We start from the raw sequence: 8,655 nt of genomic DNA on the forward strand, positions 1-8,655 counted from the left end.
TGTGCTGTTTTGTCATTCTTCAGCCTGTGTCTTCGTCATTTATCATTTAATATTACTGGTATGAATACAAGAAATGTTATTGTCGGTCCAAATGACCAAAATGAGTTCAATTTGTAGAAATTATTTGGGGTGGGGACAGGTTTTGCAGGTATCTTGGCATCGTATTGTTATTGTAAAATCTGTTTTCTGTTGTGGGGGAGGGGGCTAGCACATAAGGTGCATGGTAGAGATCTGCTATTGGTTCAGATTTTCTGTTTGGTTAGTAGGCCAATTCCTATTGGTTAACCATTATAACAATACATTTTAATCCTGAAATTAGGTCCAGGCTATTTAACGACACTGCATGACATCAGATGCATGGTCTATCCTAATATAAGCTAATGTGGTTAGCATTGCTATATCCATCAAAAAATGTACATAATATTATAATAGACAATTTCTTCCTCTAATTTCATAATATCATTTTGATCTGTCAATTTCAATATGAACAGCTGTATAGTTTAGGCAATTCACAAAACATGGCAGGAGAAGTCAATGCACCAAATATTTCCCTGATTTAATATGCAATAATATACAACATTCACTGTTTTTTTTCTGATTACATCTATTCATAGTATTTTCTTGTTCTCACAAATCACTGGGCCAGGTAGATTTGAGTCAATCAAAGGTTTGTTGAAGATAATCAGGTCATGGCTTCCCTGTTGGTGCAGGTCAAATTTCCGCAGGACTGGAAGAGAATGTGTAGCAAAGTTAAGTTTTTGGTGGCAATTAAGTTGCATCCCTGTTAGCGAATGCTGCATTTTCTACCAGCAGTACAGAGGGAAGTGCCTGAGATGCACAGGAATTGAGGAGAAAGCAGATTCACTTCAAAAATAGAAGCATTCTGAAGTGATTTCATAGAGCAAATGTGGCATTTTCATTTATTCATATCATATTCATATTCAATAATCACTCAGTGAAATGTATTTTCTAGGAGATCCTTCTCAGAAAGTTTAAAAAGACAAATAATGGATTGTTTTCAGTATTTCAAGCTCATTTTCCACTAGAATAAATTCATTAATAAAAGATAAGTTATTTGTTGTGCAGAAATCACATTTTTCATTTTTATTGGGTACCACTGTCAGCCCTAAAGTTTCTTTGGAAATTACCTGATCTGCAATACTGTGAACTGCTGGGGAATGTGAACCACTGGGGAATTGTTTCATCATTAAGACCATGAAAGACAAATATTTTTTGAACTTTTGAGTAGTGCAAATTTGAAAAGTATGCCCCGATTCTGTGCTGCTTACATTTTTCTCCTCTTGCAGAAAAATCTAGACTGTATTAATAAAGCAGACATGTTTGGAGCCATCCAATTTAAATTGATGTGAAAAAGTGATTTTCACCAAGACAGAGAATGGTAATATCAGTGAGAACTTCAAACACAGGCAAAAATGATATGTTAATTGACTTATTTGAAAACTAACTTCGGGAACCAGAATGTACGAAGCCTTCAAGCAAAAACAAAAGACAACAACATGGAAAAAATTAGCTGAAAAATACATCTTCGGTGACAGGCAACTCCAATAAAATGAAAGATCAAATCCTTTTAGAAAAGAGAAGAAAGAAAAGAGTTGTGAGATACTCTCCTGGAATATTTCCAGCCTACCATTTTTTATATTCTCCCATACAAATGAGATCTTCTCCCATGTGCCTCCTTTCAAAAACCTTCATCTGCCTTGAACGTTCTTCCCCTTCTGTCAGCTAGTTGATTGACTTCCTCCTGACCAAAGATGGTGGCCCAGCACCATGCTAATTGACCGTACATTGACGTTTCCATTGCTTTTATTACTCGGATGTCGTTTTTATGCATTATTTCCTGCAAATGTACATTTCGCCATTAAACTCTTACCCTCACTAACACTGTTTAGTGTTGTGCGCGCTAGTGTTAATGCAGTCTGGCGTTTTGACGTTCTCCATCAGACATAAAGATTAAACCCCAAGATGGATTCAGGAAAAATCAATACGCCATTGCGCGGCTACCTTCTTCTGCTCTGTCTAATGACAACCCTGACCTTTTCAGAGAGCTAACTATATGAATGACTTGGAATAACTTAAGGGCAAATTCATTTCGCTTGTTTCTGCGCCCGAAATATTGGCTTGCTGTAGGAAGTATCCTCTGTACTTGAAGTCTGATCACAGCATTAATCCTCTTTGTAATTTCCTCATGTGGTCCTCGAGCTGTCTGTACAATACACCCAGGCTCTCTTTAAGCAACATGCAATTTCAGAAGGTCCCGGAGAACGGCAGGCCTCTTTTCACCGATCCCATTTGTCTCCTAAATACATCCGGGCACGCAGTGATAAACCGAAGAAACCATATAATAGCTATGTTAAGATCTGTGTTATAATGTTTTGTCCTGAAGGAACCTCTGTATTGTGAACTAGTTAGAAATGCCAGACACTATGTCTGTGTACAGGGTACAGGCCTGTGATTTGTTGATATGATTACATTGCTAATGGTTTGGAATTGAGGCCCACTCATATTAGTCATGATTTGTATACAAAGAGATACTTTCAGTTCTGCGTGAATCTGCATTTGTTTCACTTTAGTTGAGGGAAAGAATTCAATCTAGTTTGTGGAAGAAGATGTAGATGCTGAATTCAGAGGGTATTTTTTTTTGAGTAGACTTCAAATGAAGGTTTTAGGCATGTAGCAGAAAATCTGTGTCCTTACTTTGCAAAGACAATGCTGCTGTATTCACGGTACATAATTTTGAGAGGAAACATACATTAATATGAGAACTGGTCATTCTGAAAATGCAAGATAATCGAATAAGAAAGTAGCTCGAAAGAACAGAGCACAACCTTTGTGTTTTACTTGACTATGTACGGCAGAAGATGAACTACCAGAGGGAAGGATTATCAGAGCATGCCGTGTACTGTAATTGCTGAAATCGCCAGAAATGGGGAGGGTTCATCAAGGATCGTTCGCTTGACTTGCTGCAATATTGCCCCGAAACGAAAATGCAGAGTGAAGACGTTTCCCAATCAAGATGTGCTGCCATAATGCGTAGAAGCAGTGCCCTGAGAATCAGCGCCAACATCCGTACAGCATGTCAAATCACTTCACTTACTGTAAGTCACCCTGGCCCTCAATGAGAGATACAGTACAGGGCCATGCAGTGACTTTCAGAGGGGCAGATGCTCAAAGTGAGAAAAGGGCCCCCCAACCTAGAAAAACTGTCATATCGCACCCAGTTATTGTACAGTATATATGTGTACATTTACCAAAATGAATTAATTGAAATTAATGGCAGCAACAATAATAACACAATTTTAAAGAATTGAATCAAAGGGGCACATTGAGCCAAATGGGTAAGTGCTCAGGTACCCAGAATCCACCCCCCCCCCCCCCCCACCGCAACCACCCGCCCCCCAACCAGCTCCCTCCTTCCAAGCATGATGCTGGAGAGATAAGTCATAAAAGATACTGCCAATTTCTGATACTGCCAATGCTGAGTTTTTACTGAAGAACTGAACTGGCAAAATGCTGGATCGTTGAAAAGAAAATTCTGGACCAAAAGAAAGGAAGTAACAGCAAATCACTTTTTAGATGTTCTGGCAAAAGTGGGAACATCTAAGGAACATCTAAGGAACTTAGGAACATCTGACAAACAGTTTCAATATTTCAAATGATTTATTAACAGAACTTGCCTGCTTTCTGGCTTGCAACCATACCTGGCACTAACCTGGGTGATTTAACTTGGTGCCGCTTCTGAGGTTTACTATTTTATAAATCTGTCAGTGAGCAGAACTTTCCTGAAGATCTGGGCCCATGGTCAAATGATGATTGTACTATTTGGTATGCAGAGTTGGATTATAAATTGCAAAGGACAGATACAAAATCAGCAATCACCTCTTTGCAGAAGTGCTCCACATTGCAAAAGTTGAGGTGACACCACAGTTTTTGCTGTCCAAAAAAATCTTTCCTCCTAACATTACGTCAGAAGTCAAGGCTTAACCAAATGGTTTCCATTACAAAAGCTTACTAACTTATTAATATGTGAGTTTCCTCCTGTATGTGGAGTGCATTGCCTGCTAAATAAGGAGGGAAAAAAGCGAAATAGCTATGAACATGGGGGACAGACGCAACCCTATCCCTAAACCCGTTCGGGGCACAGCTGTGTTGAGTCAGAAAATCGACTCGCGCAGCGGCCAAAACTATAAGAGCCCGTCTTTCCTTTGTACTTTCAGAGGTAGAGATAAAGATGGAGAGCACTGTCTGACAGGGGGAGAAGATGAAAAAAGCCAAAATCAAAGAGTTGTGTATTACAATCCAAAGGATGACTTTTTATTTCATATGTTTTTTTTTTCTGATGGGAATATCTCATTTAGTTTGCTCGTAATGTATGAGGGCATCAGGTGAAGCTTTTATTTGTTTTCTCCATTTTGTCATGCTGTTATCCATCCTTCTCCGTCTTTAATAAAGCCTGTACAGAGAGCAGAACACAGAGTTTCTGTTTTCAGACATTGCTGGTATTAGCCTTTGAGGGACCCTGAGTAGGATTTAAATTCCCCCCCCCCCGCAACATTTTATACAAACAGTACTGTGTAAAAGTCAGAGACCACCCTTTCTTTCATTTACTTTCCAGTGAAAACAGCCATTAAGTGCAAGTTATTTATTTTTCAGTGACAGAAAATGATTATGTTTAAACCAAAATTACACAAAACCTACAGTGTATGTACAATATCAAACCATTAGTTATTTAGTTTTGGAAGACTCGTTTTGAGCTTTTTGAAAAAATCTGCAGGGATATTTTTTTTCCATGTTTCTTGTAAACACCTCCAAAGTTCAGTCTTCAAAGTTGGTTGTGTTCTCTGCTTCTCCGGATCCAAGTAATCCCAAACACTTTCAGTGATGTTGAGGTCTGGACTCTGGGGTGGCCAGTCCATTGTTCTGAGAACACTGGCAGCTTGACCTTCTTATCAGTGTGCTTGAGGCGATTATCTAGAATGAATTTGCTGCCAATCAATTGTTGCCCAGAGGCAAATGCATGATATGTTATAATTTGTTAGCATTTATCAGCATTTGTGATGCCTTCAATCAAAACCAAACCACCAACTACAGATTTTGTGATACAACCCCAAACTTGCACTGATCCTCCACCATGCTTAACTGATAGATATACACTGTCTGGCCAAAAGGAAAGTTGCACACTCTAATATTTCGCGCATTTGTCATGGCATTGTTTCAACAACCTTATGCAACCTCACAACATTTACTTCCGTCCAGAATTGCATTCATTTTTGGCAAAGATCTTGTATTGATGACGGGAGAGTCGAACCACTCCGTAAAGTCTTCTCCAGCACATCCCAAAGACATTCAATGGGGTGAAGGTCAGGACTCTGGTGGCAAATTCATGTGTGAAAATGATTCCTCACGCTCCCATAATCATTCTTTCACAATTCGAGCCTGATGAATCTTGGCATTGTCGTCCTGGAATATGCCCGTGCCGTCAGGGAAGAAAAAATCCATTGATGGGATAACCTGGTCATTCAGTACATTCAGGTACTCAGCTGACTTCATTTTATTGCCGCATAACGTTGCTGAGCCTAGACCTGACCAATTGAAGCAACCCCAGTTCATAACACTGCCTCCAGAGCCTTGTACAGTGGGCACTGTCCAAAAAAATCCAAACGGCAACTCTTTTTTTTTTGGCCAGGTGTAGATATATCTAGGCTGATATATATAAATATAGGCAATAGATATGAATCCAACAATCTTTCATTGCTTCGGCGGTGTGCATACTGCCTTCTCTCACTTCTGAAAATCTTAAATTTAGACTCATCGATCTAAAACCTTACATCATGTCTCAGGTGTCCAGTTTTGGTGTACTGGTGCAAATTTTCTTCACTTTTGTTTATTTCCTTTTCTCAGCAGTGGCTTTCTGACAGCTACACATCCTTTTAGACCCATAGCAACGAGTTGTGTTCTCACAGTGGAAGGATTGACAGAAACACCTGTGGATTTATTCAGTTCTGAAGCAAGAGTAGAGCCTGAATTTTTCCTCTCTCTCAAAGATAAAATCTTTAAGTACTGTCTTTGCAATGGCGATAGCTTCAGTGGTCTACCTGTTCTTTCACAGTAGTTAGGAGTCCTATTTTTATCTGTGTCTTGCTATAATCTTTTGAACTCCTGTTTTGGAAACATCTGTTTTTTTCACTTATTTTCCTTTGACTTTCTCCTTCCTTATGCAGTGGAATTATCTTATATCTAATCACATCAGAAATATCTCCTTTAGCCACTTGTACTGCACTGTAGTTGGGTAGTTGTCTTTTTGAATGTTAGGGTCACTTTTGAAGGCAGAGGGTTCTAACATAATGTTAATGACACTTTTGGAAACAATTTGAGTGTTGGGAGGACACAGGTGCAACTTGTTTGTTGATTGGAAGGATGGAACACTTAAAGTGGTAGTAGGGTTCACAAAAGAAAGAGTGTACTGACAGATCTGATGTTATATGTAGTGGTGGAGGCTTTTCTGTAATTTCCTGTTAAATGTATGTTTCCCGCATTATTGTCTGCCACTGAAAAATAAAATTTCACTGATTGGCTGATTTGACTGGAAATTGAATAAATGAAAGGGTGACTCCATGGCTCAAAAGTGTGACCATAACATTTTCAGTAGCATAGACATTTGGCCTGTGCTACACCTGCCACCTGTCATTTTAAAGTGAGTTACTGCCCTCTAAATTGCTTCCCATAAATTCTGCTAGTATTTTAGTATCCTGATAAGGGTATGCAGATTAAAGCAAAGATAAATACCTTTCAGCAAGAAACCATAACTACTTTCCAACTGCTGTCTTTCACTCGGTAGATGAAGTATGGCTTTTCTGTACTCTTGCCAGTTCCCTGTAGGCATTTTACTGAGCTTGAAGAACATAACTTGTGCTGAAGATCTGAAGTTCCTGGAACTCTTTTAATATGAGACCTATCCATACAAGTTGAATACAAACAGATGTAAATGATATTAATGCAGTGATTGATGATGAAATTGTTACAGGACATGCTAAAGTTTTGTCCTGAATTCAAGTTTTGCACTACATATATCCAGTCAATATGTATGCCACAGTTAAAAATGCTATTTGATATTCAGTTTAAACCATAGGCCACTGGGCTATGTGAGTACTTGTACCCACACGGTATGGAAAGGGTCACAACCAGGAGTCAAAACCCAGGCTGCGCAGGGGATTTGAATATGGATTCAGAGAGAGCTGGCTGCCCTATGGACTGCCCTATCTCACTGTTGAATATATTTTAATGTTAATACTACTGATTCAGACATGAATTCGCTGAGGGTAAATTTAGCTATAAATGTTTATTAGATAAGGGTAAATGCCTGAAAGAACAAAATAATCCAAGACTTAAATTAATGAGATGAGACAAAAGACTGAAATGAATTAAATGAGCTCAAGATTCAAATTAAGCAGATGAGACAAAATACTCAAATGACTTAAATTAGCTAAAGAGTCTAATTAAGGAGATGAGACATGAATACTCAAACAACACAAGCTAGTGAGTGAACACTTCTCACTAAACCTCCAAGTACACACAATACTCTGTCTCCCTCTATTTATAGCATGAATTAAAATGAAAAATTAAGATAATTGACAAATGGTTGATAAGATTATTCTATTTTCGCTTTTCAAGCAAGCACTGGTACATTTACACTGAACATACTTGTTTTACTTTATTTTAAATGAAGCACTTTGGGCCACAAAATGGCGGGAAGCTTGCTTAGCCATTTCAGGCAGGCAACTCAAGAAACCCCAAATCACCGTGTTAATGGGAGGGCTATGTAATCAACTTCACCTGTTCATGCCATTAGCTCATCCTGCCTGCCTGCATGGACAGCAGCTGCTGCTGCTGCTGTCCATGCATTGCTTGCCCTGCTCACCTCTGTATTTATGCCTCCCCCCACCACCCTAGCGTCCACCTATGGGCTTTGCTTCTCATATGATCTCCACGGTGGGGGGGGGGGGTTGCCGTGGTCACTGCCTGTTATAATTTTGTCCGGCTTAAGCAAACAGGGAGTCATAAGAGGCAGAGCCTTGATGCTAATGTTGCATTTGCATTTAATCGGAATATTGTAAATATTGCTTAGTTTAAATGAGTGAGTTGCCTTACTGAAATCTCATATGAAACGTTCTGCATACGTTAAAACCTGTATTATTGTGCAGCTAGCTTTCTGAATGTGTAACTACAGGGAACAGATGTTGCCTACAGTTGATGACTGAAGCTTGTGGTCTATTCCCTGTGCCACTGTCCTCCATCTTCCAAACCTTGCATTAAGCCACATTTATATGGAGAGGAGCGTTGTGGTTCCATCAATACAGAATGGCTTGTAGATTTGAAGCCTTACTGTGCATACTGGCTTTAAGGGAAATGTTCCACCTGATAGGAATTGCGTGCGAATCACGTTTTCTAATCGGGAGCCAGGGAAGCTGACTCTCAGCCAACAAAGGCAACGCCGTTCTTCGCAGGAAGCCGTCGGGAGCTTGTTTTCCCTTTCGAACGGTTTGGATGGATGGAGCCGAGCGAGACACCAGGGACGGTTTGGCACGCTTCCCCGGTCCGGGACGGTGCCCTCTGGGTTCGATTGCAGGCCTGCTCCGT

This window comes from Anguilla rostrata, chromosome 14 (assembly GCF_018555375.3).
Source record: "Anguilla rostrata isolate EN2019 chromosome 14, ASM1855537v3, whole genome shotgun sequence".
Lineage (NCBI taxonomy): Eukaryota > Metazoa > Chordata > Actinopteri > Anguilliformes > Anguillidae > Anguilla > Anguilla rostrata.